The sequence below is a fragment of the Hippichthys cyanospilos genome, chromosome 9 (genome assembly GCF_059441005.1).
Source record: "Hippichthys cyanospilos isolate Australia breed blue-spotted pipefish chromosome 9, RoL_Hcya_1.0, whole genome shotgun sequence".
Classification (NCBI taxonomy): Eukaryota; Metazoa; Chordata; class Actinopteri; order Syngnathiformes; family Syngnathidae; genus Hippichthys; species Hippichthys cyanospilos.
In genome coordinates, this window is record NC_142377.1 from 4,726,660 (window position 1) to 4,751,209 (window position 24,550).

At 38.7% G+C, this 24,550-nt stretch overlaps 1 protein-coding gene across 2 annotated transcripts in view; it reads left to right on the forward strand.

The window, feature by feature from the left end:
* The first annotated feature begins 2,001 nt into the window (after window positions 1-2,001).
* Window positions 2,002-24,550, forward strand: part of tafa3a (TAFA chemokine like family member 3a) — a 156,429-nt gene continuing 133,880 nt past the window's right edge. Inside the window, exons 1-3 of one of the 2 annotated variants that reach the window (XM_088422871.1) lie at window positions 2,002-2,489; window positions 12,589-12,660; window positions 12,879-13,019. The gene's annotated coding sequence lies outside the window, so the exon portion shown is untranslated. The remainder of the gene's footprint in view (window positions 2,490-12,588; window positions 12,661-12,878; window positions 13,020-24,550) is intronic. The other variant, XM_088422869.1, reaches the window with a different exon arrangement.

Genomic DNA, 24,550 nt, shown 5'->3' on the forward strand with positions numbered 1-24,550 from the left:
CATGTTTCCAAATGCTGGTGAATCCCCTGTGGAAAACGGCATCATACCTATTACCGATGACATACGCTGAAACGAGTCTCCTACCCTCTATAGGTGGAAGTGGCGTCCCTGAGCAAGAGAACGATAACTCTGCCTGCTGTGTTTCGTCCGCACTCTCAATCCTCTTTTCACTAATTTCACAGTACTATAACTGCACCCTAAATGGTTTGTCAAATTGCTGGTGCTATTTCGGAAGTGGACAGCTCTTTGGGTGCTGCGCATAAAGTACACCTAACTATTATATTCTTCTTGTCTTTATCTCTGACGAACTGAAAGTAATGCGCGTATGTCCATCTTGTGTACATATTGTACACATCTGCTGTAACAAGTACTAATAACAGAAAGAGCCGACCTGTTACATTGCATGATTGCTAAAATATTGTATAGTATTAACGAAAGTTAAGTTTAGATGTCTACAATACAATGTAACAAAAGTTAGGCAAATATAAGAGAGTATGCGACTCCTTAAACTTCATTGTTGCCGGAGGATTTTGTGTATTGAGCATGCTGAGAAGCAACTGTGTGAGAAATGGAAAAGAAAATTGTGATGACAACAAAATTAGTGGAGGGAAGAGTTCCTGGTGCCAATATTAGAGAAGAGAGATGACCTGCTCTGGAGCTTGCATGGTCATGAATATGTCAGCAGTCAATGCATGAAACAAGATAAAAATGATAACCACATCATTTGCTAGGGTCATAATAGCCTCAAAAAAAGTTCAAACATGTTCTTTCCTTTTCAAACGAGTCATGGGGTTTGTTGTATCTGTTTGATATGCGTCATACATTACGAAACGTTACAAAGCATAACAATGTTACAACAGATTACATTATGAGAGATGATGCATTTGGTTACTTTAATGAAAGGTATGTTAAGTTATACACTTTTTTTTTATTATTAATTGCAACGCACATGCTTTACTATGACTAGTCTGTGTCTAATGCTTTAAAATACATTATGATATGAAACAGTCAGAAGTGTAGAAACATCTTCAAACGTTATCCAACACAATAAAGGTATTAATTATCAACGCTTAATCATTTATTGTGCATTCTGTCAAATTAATTACAATTACAAATTTTAATTTTTCAACGTAAGATTCAATTATTATTATTACATTATTATTAATAATTATTTAATTATTAATTATTAAATTATTAAACTTAATTATTAAATTATTAATTATTATTATTAAATTATTAAAAATATTAAATTATTAAAACATTATTATTATTATTAAAAAATAATGAAGAAAACAATAAAATGGAGGGTGTTTCTAAACGTGTGACTGGTACAGGTATGTTACAGTATGGTTACCTTGCCAAAATATTCATCTATGGAACATATGGAACATTTTTACATCAATTATTTTGTTTTTACCATAATCATCACCTCAATATTATTAATTATGACAGTAATAGATTACAGATTACATTAATTCATTAACTAACTAACTATATATATATATATATATATATATATATATATATATATATATATATATATATATATATATATATATATATATATATATATATATATATATTTATATATATATATATATATATATATATACTGTATATGTGTGTGTGTGTGTGTGTGTGTGTGTGTGTGTGTGTGTGTGTGTGTGTAAAATCCGTGTTTTTACAACCACACATTTACTTTTGGAACATTACTGACACATTAGAACGCACTGATGGAGAGCGGAATACAACAAAAGATATTCAGAAAAGATAAGACAGGACACGATAACACGGACCCAAATGTCTGCGCTGTGTTTCATAGAAGTAAAGTGGTGTTTTCACTCAACCGAACGAGGTTGCGCTGTTGCGCTGTTCCTCCTCTCTTCTCCTCTCTCTGTGAGAACAACCCAGCTGTTTGACTTAAAGTGACCACTGGGAGGCGCTACAGCACCGACACAGAGCTTTCCTGCTCATCCGCAGAACAGAGCAATGAGTCCGGACTCTCTCGCCAGCCATCCGACGCCGCCAATTCAAATCATCCTTCCGACCGGAGGAAGGCGCAGCTCAAAAGAAAATACGACCGCAACTGGCACACAGGATGGAGGTTTTTTCTTTTATAATTTGTTCTAAAGAATGACAGACGGTAGAAATCATGCGTGACGGCTCGGCGTGTGCGCAAGACGTTCGGAAGCAGCCGAAAACGAGAAGTTGAGAGGCTACAACTTTTATCGACTTTCAAGTCCACTCGCTGCCTCTCGTATCCATCACATTTGTTCGGACCGGTGGATGGTTTGTGCGCCTCAAGGAGAACAACACAACAACAAAAAGAACAACACTAACTCTGTGTATCTTCTCACATGAAGGTTGTGTTTTGTGGAGCCGAGGGGAAATTGCTTTTGCTTAAACAAGAAGAAGATGTCTGACTGGGCTTTATGGTTGAAAATGGAGAATAAATGAAATCTCGGGATTAATTGACAGCACGACGACAGGTAGGATGCGCCTCACTCTTAATTACAGAGTATGAAGTTCATCCATACATGGCATTTTGAGTGTGTTCTGTCCCATAAATGAAACCTATTATGGCATTCAATGTTTTCCACTCATAATCTTGAATCCAATAAGGATATGCGACATGTTGTCTTGAAACGTGTATTTGTGCACCATCGTTCCTTCATTTTGGATGCAAACAGACGCTCATCCGTTTTTCCCTGCACTACATCCATGTTGAGTGAATGCAGAGCACAAGTTGATACGTGATCTTCAGATCAAACGGCAGGAGAGACCCCCCCCCCCCCTCCCCCCCATCGTCTCTTGAGCAAAGACTGCATTTTGTCAGCCTTGACATGATGTATAAGATAGCATCCCATTTGTGCATCTTTCATTACTAAGAAAGGCATTTGCTCTTCATTTGGGTTTACTTTCAGCTACCATAGAAGGAGCAAGGAAAACAACAACAACAAAAACGCTAACTTCAGCTCTACATTTGGAATAGTTCTGTACAGCATAGCAAAGATGGTACTGGAATCCTTGAAAAAAACCAATAGCTTCATCATTTAACATGACATCATACAAGTGGCTTCTTAACGATCACAGTGAAACCCCAATTCGTGACGAGGTACACACCCACCTGCATTAGGTGAAAAGATTCTTCATAGAGAGGCCATATTAAAAAAAATGTATTTTAAAAATGTATTTGTTCATTAAAAAAAAGAAAAAATCATTTCCTCCCACATGCTAAAACGTTGCCCTTCATTTTATGTTATGATGCATCATGATGTTACAATGATACATTATAAATTATAATATCCATCCATCCATTTTCTAGAGCCAGTTATCCTCACAAGCATCTCAGGCTTGCTGGTGCCTATCACTGCTGACTTCGGGCAGTATTTGGGTAAAACCCTGAACTGGTTGCCAGCCAATGGCAGGGCACACAGAGACGAACAGCCATTCTTGCACACAATCACACCTAAGTATGTCTTTCACACTTTAGTATGTGGAATACACCTGCCATGCATGTTTTTGGAGTGTGGGAGGAAGCCGGAGTGGCTCGAGCACAGGTGTCAAACTCAAGGCCCGGGGGCCAGAACCGTCCCGCCACATCATTTTATGTGGCCCACCAAATGCTGATTTGATTTCAAGTTTCTAGCTAATCTTGCACATTGTCTTCAAAAATAACCATTTTCTGTTCCCGAACAATCTTTTGAACAGTATTTATCGGCCTCTGTTTTCAAAACTAGGTAAAGATGTAAACCAGCAAAAATGGTGTTTATTAGACACGTGTTTTTCTATTCTTAAGTCCTAAATTTTCAGGATTTTAGAGAAATTAAAGCGGTACGTTAAAATTGAAGCTTTTTTAGACTATTTTAAAATTTATTCCGGCCCTCTAACAGACACTAGAAGTACAATGTGGCCCACGATAAAAAACAGTCTGACACCCTTGGCCTAGAGAGAACCCACATGGGCCTGGGGAGAACATGCAAACTCTCCACAGGAAGGCCGGTGCCAGGTGGATTTGAACTTGGGTTCCTTTAACTGTGAGGCAGACGTGCTATTCACTACGCCACCTAACCACCCAAAGTTATAATAGATACGTTGTGCTGTAATATGTTACAATCGGTGTGGGCTGTGGTTGACAGCAGCTGCTGTATGACTGTGCTTGACTATGAATGTTTGTGAACGATCTGGCATTCTAAAACAACTGAAAAAGTGCAAGAGTAATCCCTTTCCATTTGCTAGGGCATTACTGATGGCAATGAAATCAATCAACTTATTTGTGAGGGATAGGGAATAAGCCTTGCCACCAATAATCAATAAAATAATCTGAGAGTTATTGGTTCATGAAAGTGTATGGATTACACTAGATGGTGGCAGAGCATCTTTGAAGATTCTCAAGGCACTTCAGGATAATTCCTGCATAACCAAGCTGTCCCATGACTGTGGCAAACACAACTTTGGTCTTAACGGACCTCCTCCAGTCACTGCAAAAGTATTCCTTTGCACGAAGATGCGAAGATAGCACACAAGCACTAGGTTTGTCTAAATAAAGCTTCTTTCAGATTTGTAATGTACCATTAACCCTCTCCAGGCAGGCGTTGCAAATTTGCAACAATAATATGAGAGTCCCCTAGGTATTCCACGTGAATATTGATTTTTTTTTTTTAGAAGTTTGAAAAATAAAATAAAATACTCTTAATTTGAGCCAGAAAGGGTTAATGCCATAGCTACTCTTTGTCACTTTATGGACAACCCTATAACTGGACTAACATTGTGGTGTCTGAGACTTTTCTGAGATTTTTATATGAATACAGTATTGCTGGACCTCTTGAATCATTCACTGCCATTGACTAGTGTACTTGTAAATTACACTTTATTCGATGTGGATTGGTGGGGAGCATCTGGTTCTGTAAATGTCTAATTTAGATCCAACTTTACTGATGTACAACCACAAGTAGATGACAGCAATGACCCCATTTTTTATTTAAGATCAACAAAGTGTAAGAGTCCAATGTGAGAAATCTTGGAACTTTGTATATATATATATATATATATATATATATATATATATATATATATATATATATATATATATATATAAAACGGAGAAAGGCAGAGAGGTGAATGTCTACAATTACATTGGGTAGATTCTGTGCATGTACGAACACATTATTGTGTGGGTTATGAAAATGTGAATATTCTCTGAAATGGCTGGCGGTAAATGAGTTAACAGAGGTGAGTAGGCCGTCACCAACCACGAACTGTCCATCTCCAAAGAACGCTAATTTTACCAAACGGAAGCCCCATCAGCATTTTTAAGGGTTACCTCAGTAGTTGCGAAAAGTAAGATTAATCTTCATGGATAATCCGAATTATACTGCAACAATTGACCCCGTCATTACTCCATGCCTTTTTTGCAATTGACCAACAATCACACCTTGGTTTGGCTTGTATAAATAGTGGACCAATGTTGACAGAATGGGGGCAGGGCACCAGCAAAAATAAATAAATAAACAAATAAAAATGAAAGAGGCCACATTAAAAAAAAACCTAACTGCATGCATTGGAACTTAAAAATACTGTGTTTAAAGTAACCAACTTTGACTTCTTTGAGTCAGTGTTAGTCAAAACCCTTACTTTCACACTAGCAAGCCAACACCTTGGGTGAGAAGTCATTATTTATCATAATAGCCAGAGTCATTGTTTCCTGAAATACTGTACATCTGTACAACTGTACATCTATACAATTTCCCGAAACAAAATGCAGTACACATATAACAATATTATACACACTTATATTAAAAAAAGTACCTAAAGTATGTAAAAGGACATTTTTAAAATTATGAAAAGACATTTTTGTCATTGTGCTTTTTAGTTATGATTTGAATATAGATGATGGTGTGCAAAATGGCGCTGGCCACAAGACAATTGATCAAATGATAGGCTGTGAGCGAGCAAATCAGTGCATGACCTAGAAGTAGACTGAGATCAAAAAACCAAAGTCATTGTAAAAAAAAAAGACACTTAGTAAATTCAACAGCATACGTTTTGTATACTAGTTTAAGTTACATCCCTTAATCAGGTGATTAGTTTATGTCAGCATGTGATGCATATGGTTGTTGTCAGACAAAAACATTTTATGCCCATTCCATCCATCCATCCATCCATCCATCCATCCATCCATCCATTTTCTCCCCCTCATCCAGGGTGGGTACAGTAGCTTCACAGCAGGTAAGATCAGACTTCCCTCTACCTAGCCACTTCTTTTAAGCCCAGGCATTCCCGGGCTAGCCAAGAGACATCTCTTCAGCGTGTTCCAGTTCATCCACGGTGCCTCCTCCCAGTAGGATATGCCCGGAACTCCTCACCAGCGTGGTGCCCAGAAAGCATCCTAACCAGATGCCTGAGCCACCTCAACTGCCTTTTCTCAACGCAGAGGAGCAACTCTAAGCCCCTCTCTGATGACTGAGCTGTCAACCTATCTCTAAAGGAGAGCCCTAGAGCCAGCTTGGGACAACCAAGGTCCTCACCCCTGGACGCTGCTCAGCTCACACTGCACCAGACTCCTATGTCCTCTCCCACAGGCGGTGGATTTATGGGAAGGGAGACCCTCATCACCTTATTGGGCTGCGCCCGGCCAGACCCCAGTTGCTCACCCCGGTGACCCGTGTCCGAGCAAGAGAAAACGTTCTCCAAATCTCTCACTCATCATTAAAGGTGTGTGAGCTGTATTTGGTCTGGTCCCTCACCTAGGACCTGTTTGCCATGGGTGACCCTGCCATGGGCCAAGTGCCTCAGACAACTTAGCTCCTAGGATTATTGATACATACAAATCTCTCTACCATGGTAAGGTGATGGCTCATAGAGGGGAATTTGGTCAATTCCATGCTTTTTTTCCCCCTAAGATAGTATTGGTCAGTCTCCATGTGGGTGTGGTATTTTCACACATTTTTGACCAATCTAAATTGTTGCAAAAAGCCTTGCAACATAGATCAGCGGTCCCCAACCTTTTTATCACCACGGACCGGTCAACGCTTTAGATTTATATTGCGGACCGGGGGTGTGCTGACCACATCATCCTTCTCAATATGTATGTTCTCCCTGTGTAATATCACCATGGTGCAGGGGGTCCTGCTGCTGCTGGCTGCTCTAAAAATCACATCATCCTTCTCACTATGTATGTAATATGAACAGTGGCCAGAAGCAGCGCCAAAAAAAACAAAAAACAAAGATCAAGCACAAACGTATGAACTGTTAAACTAAATTATTTCCAAAACATTATTTCGGGTACAGCCCACGTGGCTCGGTACCAGTTGATCCATAGACCGGTACCGGGCCGTGGCCGGTTGGGGACCGCTGACGTAGATGATCAACACATTTGTGTTTGTCGGTTACCAAAAAGATGAGTTCTGGAGATGCGATGATGCAACCTGATGAAAGCCATATGCAAAACAGCACCATTACATTCAACGCTACTGGGCAAGACAACTGAATGTCAGGTGTTAAACTTTGCACACCTGTCCAAGGATTTCAAAATTCCTGTGTTTGATCTGATCTGGTAAATATTGAACATGTGCAACATTTATGATTGTCTGCTCAAATATTATTAGAGATCTTATTACAAGATATTAAGGTTAATATTAGATATTAAGATATTATTACAAGATCTAGCGTGAAAATCTCAAGATACTTCAAACCACAGAATAAGTGTGCAGGATACTTATTAGACGTTCAACAAAATGGTCTTTGCCCACCCTCATTGGAAGGGGAGAATCAGGGCCAAATTCATCGTGATTATTTTATGTATAAACCTATGTTAACTTATGTATAAGTGAAAAAAAAAATAAAATCATTGCTTTCTTGAATTAAAGACAGCAAGGACTAACAGTCAAATTTGTTCTGATTATTGCTTTCTCTAAAAGGGTTGTGGGTCACTTGTCTCCAGGCAGGTTAACCAAGCATTCATTTGCCAGACTCATTTTGGAACACAAAGGACCTTTTGGACCACCCTCAGTTTAGGGTTTCAATTTCAAGGAGGGTGGCGGGGGTGCTGGTGCTGCTGTCTACAGATGTTCAGAAGCCGTGTCAATTATTGTTTTAAAGAGACGCAAATGTGATTTGCATCATCCTGTCTCTCATACCCGTGTTAACCTTGTTCACTTTCATCCTTTTTGACAACTGTTGTGCGGTCAGCTGTTTTTTTTTCCCTCCCCCAGCTGCCCATCCTCTCTACCGCTCCCCTCAATTAGCACTATCATCGCATTTCATCCTGCGGAGAGCGCATGGTAATAACCTTACACGCCTATTGCAGGTTGATGCAATTCAACAGTGATTAATTGAAGTCTCCTCGGAGAGTCCGAGGAAGCATAGATACCCCCCACCTCCCCACTCCCCCCACCCCCTTGGCTGACAGGAGAGCCATTATATTGTTTTATAGATCACCATCAGTAGCCCTTGAAGCTGCCTGCGGCCCACTGTTGTCCTGGAGGCTTTTATTGTGCCACGTTATTGGCTGGCATTGCTGACAGGCGGAGCAAAGGCCACCTTGGGATTAGTGGATGTGGGGGGCTTGGGGGCTGAGTGACAGTTAGTGAGTGACAATCAGAAGCTAGAATTGGGTTGGGCTGTTAGGCTAGATTCACACTGCACTTGTCAAATGACACAATTCAGATTTTTTTTCCCCTATTCGACTTGTACCTCATCTTTTGATGGCAGTGTGAACAACACATATCTAATTTTTTCAAACGCGATCCAGGCCACTTGGGTATGTAGTACTAAATCCGATACGTATCCGGTCTTTTGACATGCAACTTCAGTCTGAAGGGCAACAAGCAAGCAACAAATGTCATAATTCTGTGCTCAAAAAGCTGGGAGCAGCTTGGAAAAAAACAGAACAAACCAATAGCATAGGAGGCAAAGGAAAAGATGTTTGAAAATACCCTGAGGAAGGGACAACAAAGTATATTTTCTCTATGTGTGTCTCGATCCAAACATGTGAGGGAGACATTGTTATCATGGCACAATATTACCCAATTTTATCTTTTTTTTTTTCCTTCTGGACACTACTGCTTGCCTGACCAGCTATGTTCTCTTTTGTTTGTTTATTTGTTATTTTGTTCATGTTTTGTTTGTGTATGTGTATTTCCTCACCCGTTATCCCTCACGTCCTCTATCTAGTTTCTTTTTGTATACGTATGTCTCCTTAACATACACTTGCAATGTTTCTTTTGCAATGGTTAAATGTTTACTCATCATGCATATGAACATTAGAAGTCTGTTTCTTTAGATTGATTTATTAAGAGCTTGGGTTGTATGTAATACACCAAATGAGATCTTGTTAAATGATACAATTCCAGATAATTTTAATCAGATCGATAATTATACTCTTTATAGATCTAAAGGAGGAGGCGGTGCTGCCTATGTCTCAAATAAATTGTCATTGCATATTATTATTCCAAATGAAATGCCTGTTTACTTTCTATTTATTAAAATTAGTTTCCACAAAAAAAAAATATTACCATTGGTAATATTTATAGACCACCTAATGCTTGCGCTGAATCTACTAAATGTATCCTATATACTATTAACTCTCGTGACAACACAAATGAAATAATCATATTGGGTGAATAAGTGGCTTGATCGCGCATGTTCTTTGGCAAATTTTACTCAATTTATGACATAACCCACTAGGATTGATCCTTTTCACAAAACAGAATCTCTGCTGGACTGGATTCTTGTTAGCCATCCTGACAGAATTCTAAATTCTGATGTACTTGCGGATTGCTTTAGCGATCATTGTATTACTTTTTCTGTTTGAAAAATTAAAATAGCGCAACTGCCCCCCCAGATTTGTTAAACAGTTTAATAACATAAATCACAACCTTTTTATTTCTGATTTACTTAATATAAAGTGGAGCAGGTTGCAGTTAATACCTACAGTTGGAGATGTATGGACTTTTCTTTATGTTAAACTGATGAAAAGTATTGACATGCGCCCTGTCTTACCATTAAGGTCAACGGCAGAGATTTCCCCTGGTTAATTGGTGAGATCATACATTTATATAAACTATGAGATAAAACATGGATAATCCATCTGATTGTGAAATGTAAAAAAAAGCAGAGGAATACCTGTACAACTAAAACTTGGAATACCAACTTATTCCAAGGATTGCCTAGGCAATGATTTCAATAACTCTAAACAATTTTGGAAAAGACTCAATAGCATAATTAATAACAAAATCAACAATCTGAACCATATTAATATCAACAGTGTTACTATTAAGGATCCTACTAGAATTGCTAGTGCATTTAGTCAGCCTTTTTCATCCATATGGAGTTCCCACGTTCTTAACCTCCACATGCTCTCTTATACTCGTTCTAAATGTAAAAGCTCCGTCTCTTCTAAAAAAAAATCACCCAGTCGATGTGCAAAAATCCATTTGTGAATTGAATTCACGTACTGCTGTTCATGATGATTTGAAGATATTTTTTTTGAAAACAGCTTCGCATATCTTGTCTTATCTATTATCTGAATTATTTAATTCATCATTATTGTCATGTGACATACCACTTAGCTGGAAATGGGACAGAGTTGTGCCAGTTCATAAATTCTATTATCAATAGTGTAGCAAAAATATATGAAAGTTTGATTTTTAATCAGTATGTCACAGTACATTAATAACGTTAATATATTACCTCCTTACCAGTCAGGCTTTTGACCGAATTTTTCCACAACCACTACTTTACTAAAATTCCCAAATAATGTATGTAAAAGTATGTTTTTGGATGCTATATTTATTGATCTCAGCAAGGCCTTTAACATAGTCAATCATTATCCCCTCTGCGATAAACTATATCATATTGGACTGTCCAGGGAGGCCATGGTGTGGTTCAACTCAATTTTTCATCACAGACAACAGTTTATTTATCAGGGCAGTCAGTCAGATTTTGTTATAGTAGGGAGAGGTGAACCCCAGGGATCTTCCCTGGGGCCACTCCTCTTTTCCATTTTCATTAATGATCTGCCAAATATCATTATAAATAGCAAATATCATTATATGTTCCCATACCTAAGAGGGAAATTGGTCGATGTGCCTTCTGCTACAAATCTCCATGTGACTGGAATAGTCTGCCAAATTGTATTACATCTGTAAATCGGCATAACATTCTTTTAAGTCAACAATTGTAACTTATTTTAACCCATTGTGTATTTGCTCCTGTTTCCCAAGAGACAATTAAATATTACAGCTTGTGTGTGTCTGATTTGTCTATTCATATTTTTTCCTCCATTTTTACTCTTGTAAGATTTTGGTTTCGTTAGATTGACATCTTTTGTCAAGAATTATGTCTGTATGAGTTTGGATGGGGGAGAAGTGGGTAACTGGGCAGAGATGTATTGTGTGTGTCTTTTGTTGTGATCTGTGTTTGTGTATTGGACCCCCTCTAAGAGGAGATGGTTCATCTCAAGGTGTTGATCCAAAATAAATGAAATGAACAGGTGTCAGGAGATGATTGGATTGCAGAGGATGAAGATAAGCATCCAAAAAAAAAAGGACACAACAACAGCTCATTTTTCAAGATTGGGGCTTGTTTCAAGTTAGGTAAGTTAAGGCGCCAGTGTATATAAAAGGATCCATCACCAATGTGGATAAAAAAGATGCTATGATAAGCTAGCAATGGAAAATGGACTTTTCAAGACAAAATTAATATTAGTGGGGATTTGAAATTTGATTAGATTGTTAACACCACCTGTACTTTCACCAATACACCTGTCTTGCAAGGTTAACATGTTTTTATTTTTTGTCTTTGACAAACAACTCTAAAGAAAGGAGAAAAAAAATCAGCATTCAGGGAGAAAAGACGGCCAGTGCATTGTAATTTTCACTTTTTAAAAAGCAACCTTGGCACTACAAACAGGTGCTGTCGGCAGGCGGGCCGAAGTGATCGCCGAGCCTGTTTGAAATGCATGAGCCACCAGGTGATTTCCAGAAGAGGAGGAGGTGGAGAATGGCTTGGAGAAAGAGGCTGGTCCGGAGTTTTTAAGAAGCCACCGCAGGCTGTATTTGTGTTCTCTGCCGGCTTGCCGCTTGCGCTGTCAGATCAATAGTGCATCACATGGGCGTGTGCCTTTGCGTTTGCGTGTGTGTGTGTGTGTGTATTGGCAAGCACGAGACTAAAACAATGCGTGTATTGACTTCATCATCTGAAGTGTGTGCACGCAAGATGAATATGGATACATGTATTACACGGGAGAAAAGTTCATTTGGTTCAGTACAGTATTCCCTTGCCAATAAAGGGGTTCAACATTTGTGCTAAATATAGTAAGATATCCCACACTCCCTTGGGGTTAAACATAGCGGGATCCGACTACGCTTTTTCATTATACCACTAATAAGATTCAAGACGACGATGACAATATGTTTTAAGTGGACTTTGAAAAGAAATTAAAAAGTACTCTGAGGCTTCAGACAAGCAGACGAGTATGGGAAATCTGTGTTTGATTTGAGATTTGGATCCTTTCGAACAATAGAAGACACAAAAGTAGTTTACCACTCTGCTAATGAATGTCAATCTTGTCAATTCTTTTTACAGTTGCCAACTTTCATCAATCAAAATAACCCTGAGATGTCATTGGACCATAATTCAGCCTATGAACATTTATTGGTGAGGAGTGGGTCATTTTGAGGGTGGATGATTGGGGGTGCACTGCGACAAAAAATAGATGCCACTCTATTACACAAAAATACTCAGCTAAATATACAGTAATATGTCCTTAAACAGCGACAGAACAGCTTCCCTAGAAATCACTTTAATCCCCATAAGAAAGCCATGCCTCCAAATTTGTGCCGGTGTCCATGCAATGTTGTCTGTTTCCCAAACAGCGACAGCATGTGGAAAGCTGTGTTTTGTGACATCACAGCAATGCGTGGGACACACACCAAGTGAGGTGATTGACGCTTGATCTCACTGCTGTTTCATCTGATCTTGGATCTGAGGAGTGAAATCTGCTGCATTTCCAAAAGGTGATCATATATGAATCATTTGGTGGCTCATAAAACAGTAGTCCCCAATCACTGGTCTGCAGCCCATTTGGGACCGTACTGCATCCCACATCTGACAGTGGGGGCTTGTCTAGTCATATGTCTTGTGGAAATTTCAGAAAAGCATGAACTCTGTTCATTTGCTTACTTGTAATATATATATGTATATATATATATATATATATATATATATATATATATATATATATATATATATATATATATATATATATATATATATATATATATATATATATATATAGTACTGTTTTAATGAATGCACATCAGTCAGTTTAATATTTTCACTGCATATTTTTCCTTTTGTTGAAGCAAGTACAGCGGAAGCACTACAAGCATTATAACACTTTTCACTGTATTCTTCCCTTGCACAGCAGTTGTGAGCAATAAAAAAGTTGGCCTGTCGATCTCCATGATTAGTCTCAATTTTGGAACATGCCGAGTCTTTCTGCGTGGAAGTGTGTTGACTGGCTAATGTGTGTAGAAAGCACTTTGTTCCACCCCTCGACATGCCATCTTCAGCTGGCGGCGAGAATCCGGCCGTTTGAAGCAAAAATGGGGAGGCCCACCGCAGTGCACAGAAGCAACGTTGTGGCACTGCCTGATGATGATGAGGACAAAGAGGCGAAGGAGGAGAAAGAGCACATGGCGTGTTTTATAGATGCCATTTAAAGGGAGCATGTCCACGATGGGCTCGGCTGTGATCAAGTGTAACCGCAGACAAAAAAACACGAAGACAATAAACAAACAAATTGGTTTCCTGGAAGCCAGCGGTGTCCCGTTCGCTCACTCATGCGGCCTGATGTGGCAAGCTGTTTCTACCACCTACCTCAGAGATTAGACTCGGAGAGCAAGGCACAACTCCATCTCTTATTTATTCAGCCTAATTTGCAGTGTGCATGTCTGCTGGTTGAGCGTGTGGATGAGACTGTGAGTGTGTGTGTATATGTGTGTGTGTGTGTGTGTGTGTGAGAGAGAGAGAGAGAGAGAGAGAGAGAGAGAGAGAGTGAGAGAGAGAGAGAAAGAGAGAGAGAGAGAGCTGGACTGCAGCAGTGTTTCTAAAAAGCAGACTGTCTGAGGCATCCATAGTCACATACCTGCATTCTAAAACAGCTGTCTCCATTATGCCGATTGCTTTTATTTATAGCAACATTTTAACAAGGATGAAAATATCATTGCAATTAAATGATCCCCTGCTAACCTGGTATAACACAGTAAGATGCCACAAGATGGTGCCAAAGACTCTGGCTAGTAGGAAAGTAGTTAACACTGTTTTGGATGTCAGGTGAGGATTTTGGACCCAGAATTAGACAGGACATGTAAGTGGAAAAAAAGTAGGTCTTTTTACACAAAAATCCAACATATCCACAGCGAGCATCAGCAAAAAGACTTGAAAGCTAGACTCGGAAAGTAGATTTAGAAACTAAACCTGGAAAGGTAGACGCCGAAATAAACTAGGAAATGACACGACTGATAGCTTTTGAGTTTGGTGTTCGTACAACATGTTACTGAACAACTCAAACTGAACAATTGACCGAAACACTGAAAGATACCATGCCACTCCTAACCCTATCCGACAAAATATGTTCCGTATGCATTGTAATGCAACAAATTAGTGCATCATGATTTCTTGGAGGCATAATCCACCCTTTGTTACCCTTTCTGCTGGCCTAACATAACCTGACATCATTATCATTACTATAATAAACTATAATAATTGTAATGAATGACAATTTCATTTTAAATTCATTTTTACCAAAAAAAAAATAATTCAAAAAAAAAAAAAAAAAAAAAAAAAAAAAATATATATATATATATATATATATATATATATATATATATATATATATATATATATATATATATATATATATATATAGTACTGTTTTAATGAATGCACATCAGTCAGTTTAATATTTCATTCATTCATTCATTTTTACCAAAAAAAAATAATTCAAAAAAAAAAAAAAAAAAAAAAAAAAAAATATATATATATATATATATATATATATATATATATATATATATATATATATATATATATATATTAATTTATAAAATTATTCTCCATATTCTGTTCTTTTCGTATCATATTATATCCATTTGGCTACACTCCTTCTAGTGTTGTATTTTTAGGTTGGAGTTTTTAACCAATTAGAATTCAGCTAACTTGTGTCACCAGGCTGTATGTAATCTGCTTGCTCCCGGAGGCACAAGGACATTCGTTTCAACAGTAACAGCAAACAGCGTCAACACGGACTTGGGTGGGAGAAGGTAGACTTCTTTGGAAACAATGTATGAGCATTACTTTTATTATTATTATTATTATTATTATTATTATTATTATTATTATTATTATTGCTGTATCGTATCATTTGACAGAACTACCTTGTTAATTTTTGTACTTTAATGATATAAACCCACCTCCTCCCACCCAAGTCGATGCAACGCACTCTTGTTTGCTTGTACCGGGTGAACACAACAAGCGATCTCATTGGATACCAAGCTGTCAATCAATGTGCTTTTACAAGCTCTGATTTGCTGTCTTTGTGGCACAAACGTAATGTGTGAGCAGAACAGAGCGCACGCAGAGGAAGAGTCGAGCGAGCGAGAGCTCGATGTTGAGCGAACACGATGTCGAGCGAGGGAGGGAGGAGTATCGTGAGCGAGAGCGAGATGTTGAGCGAGAGAGGGCTAAACAACAAAACCAAACCAATTATAATGAGTTGTTCTTTGTTGACGATCATGATCACAATTTGACCCCAACAATGAAAGGTATAGGCAAAAAAAAAGACCCCAAAAAATTTCAATATTTCCTTCAACCAGTACAAGTGATTCAAATGATTATTTGATGACTCAACCATGATGAGGACAGTGTTGAGAAGGAAGATGAAGACAGAACAAAAGCACACAGCAAATGGAACTGATAAGTTCCCTTTCCATAACTTCTAATGGGGGCAAATTACACATTCTAAACTAACACATTCTGAAATTACATCATTAACGCTATTTATCTACGTTGAGAAATGTTGCGTTTGGACTGAAAGAACATGTCCACTGTGTACCAACTTGAGCTGAGCACAAGAAGGAAGAACAGGAGGAGGAGCCTCATTCTGGAAGATAAAAGTGAAGCGTGAAGGGCTGCTGCTGCCCTTGAGCTTCTTTCACAACGTTGGCAAGATATGAGACATTGACAGTCAAATTCTGGCTTCAACACCAAATATGTTTTTCACTCTTGAAAAAAAAATCATGAGATGCAGAGCAGTGGAATTGCGGTTATCAAGTTTGCCTCAGTTATGTCCTTGGTTTATGTCCCATCCCACCAAGGTTTGTTGAGCAAATGCATAGCAATAACCCATAAGGGCACATGTGTCAAACTCAAGGCCGGAGGCCAAATCCGGCCCACAACATCATTTTATGTGGCCCGCAAAATGCTATTTATGACTTGAAAGGTTCTGACTTGAAGGTTCTGAAAAATAACCAATTTGCAAGTTGTCTTCAACTTGAACATGTTTATGGGAAAACAACAAGCATATTTGGTTCCCAGTCCCTCTTTTGTACAGTTTTTACTGACCTCTGATGTCAAAACTAGGTCAATGTAGGACGATCATACTTCAAATTGATTTGACCTCAGTCATAATGGCCCTCGGACAGAAACTAGAAGTACTATTTGTCGAGTGCTGGGAGCAAAGTATTACAAAAATATTGTAATTACAACTAGCAATAATGACAAGGTAACCTAACACAAATTTTCACTGTACAGTTATTGCTATTAATAATAGTCTATGAATAGTTCTGGTCAATGTGTATCAAGATGAAGCGTACAAATATCATGTTAGACAGCATGTTAAACATTTTAACAATGATGTACGCTAGCTGCTAATGTTAGCCCCCCCGAAACCATCTATTTTTAACACATCTGTCCCTAACCTCACTGACTGATTTTAGATTTTAATATTAACATTGAAATTGTGAAATGCACTGTTTTCGCCTACAGCATAAACAATGTATCACTATGCTGTGAGGCTAAGGTATAGAGGGAAAAAAAAAATAGTATCTTGTCTTGACAGGTTTACAATACAATACAGATGAAATATTTTGTCCTGGTTTTAGGCTTTAACCAACCTTTCACTGGATGTGTAATGAGCGTAATGAGCTACATATAGAATGGCAAATCCATATTTCCAGTTGTGTTGGTGAGAGTAATCAAATGAAAATGCAATTGCTTTGTCGTCTTCTGATCGGCATGTTTATCCTCCTCATTAAAACTATCATTTTCTTGAATTTCTTTGTCAACATTGTCTCCTGCTCTACTGTCTTCTCCATTGCAATCTTCATATTCTTTATAGCTCTCTTCTTTGTCGTCTTTGTTTGTGCGGTTGTCTCATCTATGTTGTTTTCTGCTTCCTCGTCATCTTCAACTTTCTTGTCTTCTGTTTCAGCACCGTCTTTGCATTTGTTGCCATTGTTATCACTGCAGATTTAGTTTTCATGGTGTTGTTCGTCATCTTACACATCTGCTATGTCTTTTCCAACTTTATCTTGTCGCTTAATCTTTTTACCATTCTTTGTCCTCTTCTTCTTCCTTATCGTCTACTGCTTTTCTTTGACACTATCTTCACCATGTTGACTTCTTATTATTAATCTTGGATGCTCTCTTCAGAGTCATCATTGTCTTCTTTCTTCATCTGTGTTGTCTTCATCTCACTTGTCATCTCAGTTTTCATCGTTTGTTTGGGCATTTTCATTTTTTTTCTTTCTCCAACGTCTTTAACAACTAATTTATCGGTCTTTGTTGGTGTTTTCATCACCATCTGCTTTTTTGTTATTTTTTTCCCTTTTTTTTGTACATTAGTAGTGATTCCTTTTTTGTCTAAAATGTTAGGCATCTTGACCTATATTGTAATTCTATGTTAATATTGATTAATACTAGAGGTGCAATAGTAAATTAAAAAACATTTGATAATCAAATGAATCCATCTATTTTCTTAGCCGCGTTTCCTCACTTGGGTCACAGACCTGTTGGGGCCAGCAGTCGGAACTTGTCAGCTTGGTGTGGTGAAAACATATTGGAATGTCAGAATTTATTGCGGGGCGGGGCATCAGAAAAGGTTTTCTGATTTATTATGTTGAATCGGGTCGGTGTTGTCGAAAGTTTAGTTCGAGATGATGATAGGAGATGAGAACCGACAAATGCTGAAAAAACATGCAGGGCAAAGAGTACCGTATCAAATACATACGCAAAAGGTATGTAGTTGCTGGCGTCGCTACAGTGTGTTCATAGTGATTTTTCTGAGCTGATCTGCCAAACAGGTCGACGCTGTAGGTGGGACCATAGACGAACAACCAATTCACGCTTACAATCACAACCATGGGCAATTTGGAAGTTCCACTATACCTACCATGCAAGTTTTGGGGAATGTGGGAGGAAACTGGATTACCCGGAAAAAACCCATGGTGGGTACAGGAAGAACTTGCAGACTCTACACAATAAGGTCAGGAATCAAATCCGTGACCTGTGAACTGTGAGGTTTACGGGCTAATCACTCACCTGCCCCTCAGGTCTATCAATTATTGTTTTTGTTAAGGGTGAAATGTCAGCCGACTAGTTAGCACATCTGCCTCACACTGGTCACAGAAGTCGTGGATTCTTCTCCAGCTTCTGCCTTCCTTGTATGCCGTTTGCATGTCTTCTCCATGCCTGCTTGAGTTTTCAATTATATGTACATTATTTTGCATTTGTGTCGACTTGGTCCCAATGAATTAGTGGCAGTGAACTGTAATTATATGTTGTAAAATATATAGTTTATCATTCATAATTTAATCATTAAATAATATTTTAAAAAAACATGAAGGAAAATAAGTTCCTTTATGGTCCCCTTTATATCCCAAGCTACATTTTTTTCTTAAATGCATGAAATGAATAGAAATAATCTATTTTTTTCATAAAATCCATCCATCCATCCATTTGTCGCATCCAATACGGAAGCGCTGTGTGCCAAGTGGTGATCTGGTAGGAAAGTTTATTTGAAAAGACATACAAGAGTGATTGTTTGTAATTCAACATAGACCAAAGCCGAACTTCTGGTATTGGCCCAGATGGCGACCCCGACTCATTTTAAATCTCTTAGTGGAAATAGAAGGATTTCAACTGAATTCGACAGTAGCAAGTAGCACGACAAAACTAGATGCTTAAGCTTACGTGAACACTTGTGTGGCATTTCACTTTCTGCTTCAAAAAAATTCATTTTGCTGGATAGATTAAACCTTCTTCTGGGCCAGACACAGCCCGTGGAATGAATGTTTGACACCTCTGATCTAAAATAGTGTTTTTGGGAGTATAAATGCTTGTTTGTCTTTGTGTGCCCTGTGATTGCCTGGCAACCATTTCAGGGTGTACCCTGCTCACTGCCCGAATACAATTAGGATACACTCTGGCTTGTGACTCATGTGGGATTAAGTGGTACAATAATAGATGGTTGGATCGATGAATGTTTTCTATAATCCATTAATTGTATAAAAAAAAAAAAAATGTCCAATTGCTCCGAATTTCAGCCTCTCAATAGGAAATATTCTCAGATTTCTCAAGGCCCGAAGAAGACAGATTAATATTGTGTTGAATTAAAGTAAAACAAACTGCTTTTATTTTGGAAAACGAGGATCATTGTGACGTGATAATTTTCTGACATGTTACCAAACCATTAAAAGACTCGTAAAAATCATTTAAGTTTGGAAAAGAAAGTCCCATTTAGTGATTTGTGAAAGTTTTTGACAGATTATTAAAATCATCAAAAGTTGGAGCCGTAATTAATATTATTCTAAAATTGTGATTTAATACAAAACAACATATACATTGCCTTCCAAATTGGCACAGTTTAATAACGAAATGCCCTTGTCCACTATTTGAGGTTATTTTACCCTAATTTTATGATTATCGAAGAGATTTATACCTGTTTACCTCTTTTTATATATAAAGAAAAATTAAATGCCTACACCTCGGAAAAAAAACAAAAACAATTTACTTCTCCTGACCTTGTTGTTCTCTCTGACTGTTGTCACACTCTGTCTTTCTTCTGCTCGCACACACACAAGCACACTCTTACACACACACAAATTCACAAGGTCCCTCACCAGCAATATCACCAGCAGCAATCGCAGCGTGTGGCGGGATTAATTTCTCCTGGGCTTTGGACGCGGGTGCAAGAAAATAAAAAGGAAGGCAACTCAGTGGAAACGGCCCATGTGCACCTCGCCTGATTCTTCTATTGCGTCTCTGCTTTGCATCCGCCTCTTGCATTTTGTGGTTGCGGCGCTTATATGCTCAATTGTTTGCTCTCCAGGCAAATCTGCGCAGAAGCATTGAATTGTTCCATTTGGCACCGTGGCAAATATTGGATCACACTTCTTTTATTAAATAAAGCCCAACTTGTGTTTGTGTGTTTTCTTTTTTGAGAATTTGGTAACTGGACTTTCCCTCTTCAACTAGTGCTAGTACTAAACAACAGTTAGTGTTACTGTGTGTGTGTGTGTGTGTGTGTGTGTGTGTGAGGGGGGGGCTTTCATGTCACAAAATTACCGACAATGATCCTCGTTTTACCAGTGGTGGACCGTCAGGGCCAGCAAGGCCTTCTCTGCTAGCCTGAAATAACCTGATATGATCATAACTATAATAAACTATCATAATCATAACTATAATAAAAGTGAATTTCATTTTAAATTTATTTTTTCTAAATATATATATTTCATATATAAAATTATTCTCCATATTCTGTTCTTTTCTTGTCATGTTATATCCATTTGGTTACGCTCTTTGCTGTGCTGTAGATTTATGATAGAGTTTTTAGCCAATTAGAATTCAGCTAACTTGTGTCGCTATGCTGTGTGAAATCTGCCTTCAGCAGAAGCCAGGGCATTCGCAACAACACGGCGCGGGCTTCTGCGCAAGCGCAGATGGATATGTGAGTGGCCGTAATGCTTAATAGACAGCTGTAATAGTCAACCGAGTCATAAGTTCGCCATCTAGAGGCCTCATGTTGAATGTGACGTGACTGGATGCTAAAGGTGGTGCTATATCGATCCACCAAGTTTAACGTTGGAAATAGTTAAACAATGTTATTGTTAAGAACTCGCTGAGTCACAATGTAATTGGTACAGAAAACAATATTATGGGTCTAATTAATCAGAAAAAAATTAGGTCTAATATTAGATATTACTTAAAACATTTTAATTGCATTTTGTTTTCTGCACAGCAGATATTTTTATTTACGCAATCACCCGTGACACCTCCTTTCAATCTAGCGCTTACATTAGCAGTATCTTGTGCTACATTCACATGATCTTTTCATATTTGTCAAATAAAAGATGACTGATGACTGGGGACAGGAGTGGTGGGTCTTGCACCACATTTATACCATGGCACATTGTTACTATTACTATTTTTGTGTGTGTCATGCATTACACTACCGCAAAGCAAAAAGTAATGAATTACAGTAATTACATCACGTTTGTAATGCATTACTCTCAACACTGGTCACTAGCAGTGGCAGCCGGCGCGTTTCACACGTATGCCTTCAGTGGTGTCCGATTTGAATGAATACACCTCAGAAGCACACATAAGCATTACTGGGCGTACAGCTTAATCGTGTACAACACAGCCTATTATCCGGACCATTTAAACCTCAATAAGCCCGCATCAGCAATTAAAACTTAGAACATACGTGATACTGTCAAAAGTTAAAAATAAAAGTTGAAATTATTTGTCCACAAAGTTGTATTAAATCCACCAAATGCAGGCCAGCTTTAACAGGGTTGTACGCTAAATTACAAATCACAGTTTAATATAAGAACATCATTTTATTTATCTACCATTAATTGAATATGTTGCAGAGAGATAGAACTATATTGTATCCAAGGAGCAAGGAGCAGTTCATCCACACAGCAGCTCAGACCAGCTCAGACAACCAGCGATCGTTCACATGTGACTCAACAATGTCACTTTTATTCCTTTTACAAACTCCACTGCCGAACGTGGCAACTCCTGAGCATTCAGCTGAATGGTTTCTCTATCAATGTCCTCCTTTTCTTACGTTGACTGCCTCATAAATCAATGCGTGCCGCAATCGCCCGCCAATACAACGTAAACAAGTCTAATACATGCCCCCCTCGTAGAATTCGTATAGCTGCCCAGCAACATGCCTGCCACAACCAGTGCGCAAAATTGAACGTCCCCCACCATACACACGCACAAATGAAATCCACCCAATACACTCCCAATTTAGCGGCAATGAGGAATTTCTTTTTTTTTTTTAATTTATTTTTGAAAAAGCCAGAGATTGACCGCTCTACAGATGCACAGGACACAGGGATTGTCACAGCCAAACGCCAAGATTGCTTGACCTGCATACCGCTGCCTCCCATGATGGGTATCCAATCACATCACATACATGTCACCACCTTGTGACCTGATTGGCTATTGCAACTGTCCGTTATCTGTAGGTGCCCTTTCACTCACAGTGCACAGACGCCAGCAACTGTTGATTGTGAAGGCCTCGGGCAGATTTCATACAGCCTTGTGACAGTTGGCTGAAATCTGATTGGATAAAAACTCTAACCTAAAACTACAACACTGGAAGGACCGTAACCAAATGGAGATAATATGACACACGACACAAAGAGAACATAATATATGCATTTACGAAAAATCAATTTAAAAAAAAACAAAAGAACAATTGAATTTTATTACAATTATGATAAATATGTCAGGTTATGTTAGGCCAGCGGAAAAGGCCTTGCTGGCTCTGACAGTCCGCCACTGTTCACTAAAGGCTTGGAGAAGTCGGTAAACACCGTTAATGAGATGACAACACTGAGTAGCCTTCACTTGTTGTAACATCCCAGCTCCCTGCCGGTTGCCATAGTAAATAGCCCCCTCCCCCATCCCTTGCCAACAAGTCATTTTAAAAGTGTAAACGGCATAAGGCTCTTAGAGTTTAGCATTTACATATAGGAGGACTTCTTCCCTTCCTTCCTTCCTTCATTGTGAGTACAGATATCATCCTCCTTTTGTTCAGAGGTGACATCTCCTCCCCCAGGCGCTAATTCATTTACAAATATTCAATAATTCATGTCAGCGACCCTGCCCCGGGCATCCTGCCGCTGGCGGGTGTGTCTGCATGGACACCTTTTGTGCTCACTAATTGCATACTGACTCACACCGAGGCAACAGTTTTTTGTTTTTTTGTTTTAAAGCAGATTTAGGGTTACAAAATTTGGATGCTTCACATGGAATTTAATTGGAATTGACAGGGGGTCCATTTAGCAAATGGCTGTAGTGTAGCTTATGAAGCACACCCACTTTCAATCAGTCATCTAAATCCTATCCACTATGGATGACATTCTCAAGACATTATGGATGTCTTGAGAAAATGATCCTGTGTGATTTTCCCGTGGTGTGAAATGTGTTCAGTTATTTTAGCTTATCAGTTTGCTCTGAAAATGTTTATAGCTGACAATTGAAAATGCAATACCTGATATCTGGTTTGGAGAGGGTAGTCACAATTGTCTGTGGAGATATGGTTATGTGCGTCCTGTGTTGGTCCTTTTGAGTACACCACATTCACTATAAGAGCAGTAATCAAAATGATAGAGCTGTGTGTTACGCGAGGGATGGGGGTGCTTCATTATAGCTATGACATGCCACGGGGCGAGGGTAAAGTAGGATGAAGAGTGGCGTAATTAAGAGCTGGAAATCACATCGAGGGAGTTTCATTACAGAGTAAAGATGTCGAGAGGCCAGCGTGCAATTTTCTTCATCAAAATTGACCTCAAGGAGACTCTCATTGGCAGTCTGTCAATGGTCTTGACTCACGACCCCGATAAAAACAATTAAACCGAGAGAGAATTTGAACACGGTTCCAGCCGCATACTGACATGCAATATCTTTCAACATGGGAGCACATACTTTATTGAGTCTTTTTAATCACTTGGCCTTCGTTTTTGAGGGTGTTTTATCCTTCGGGGATGAACTCTATAACCCCACGCCAAATTTATAAGATGCGATGACATCATCTTTATGCGATTTGTGGAATAAACAAAAAAAGTTGTAAATGTGTTAACTGCTGCTACAGCTGCGGAGTGGGGTTGTTGTGCATGAGGGGGGCTTTAGCACAGCCTTGCTTGTGCCAGAAATCAATGGAGGAAATATAGAAGCAATTATTTTGTGTCCAACACTCGCTGACAAAGTGGCAGCAGAGCGAGCCAAGGAAAAAACGCAGAATCAAGCCAAGAGCGCGGATATGGATCTGGTGGGTCATATAAGATCCTGTTAGGATGCTGCGATCCATCACTTTTTTTTTCCTTTCACCATTTTATTATTATGGGACTGGGGTTGATGATTTTTGTGTGCCTTGTGAGGGTAAACACACCTGAGAAAGGTCACGCTCCAGTGTGGAGTCCAATGAAACAAAATATTCGGAACAGCGTCATCACACAGCTGC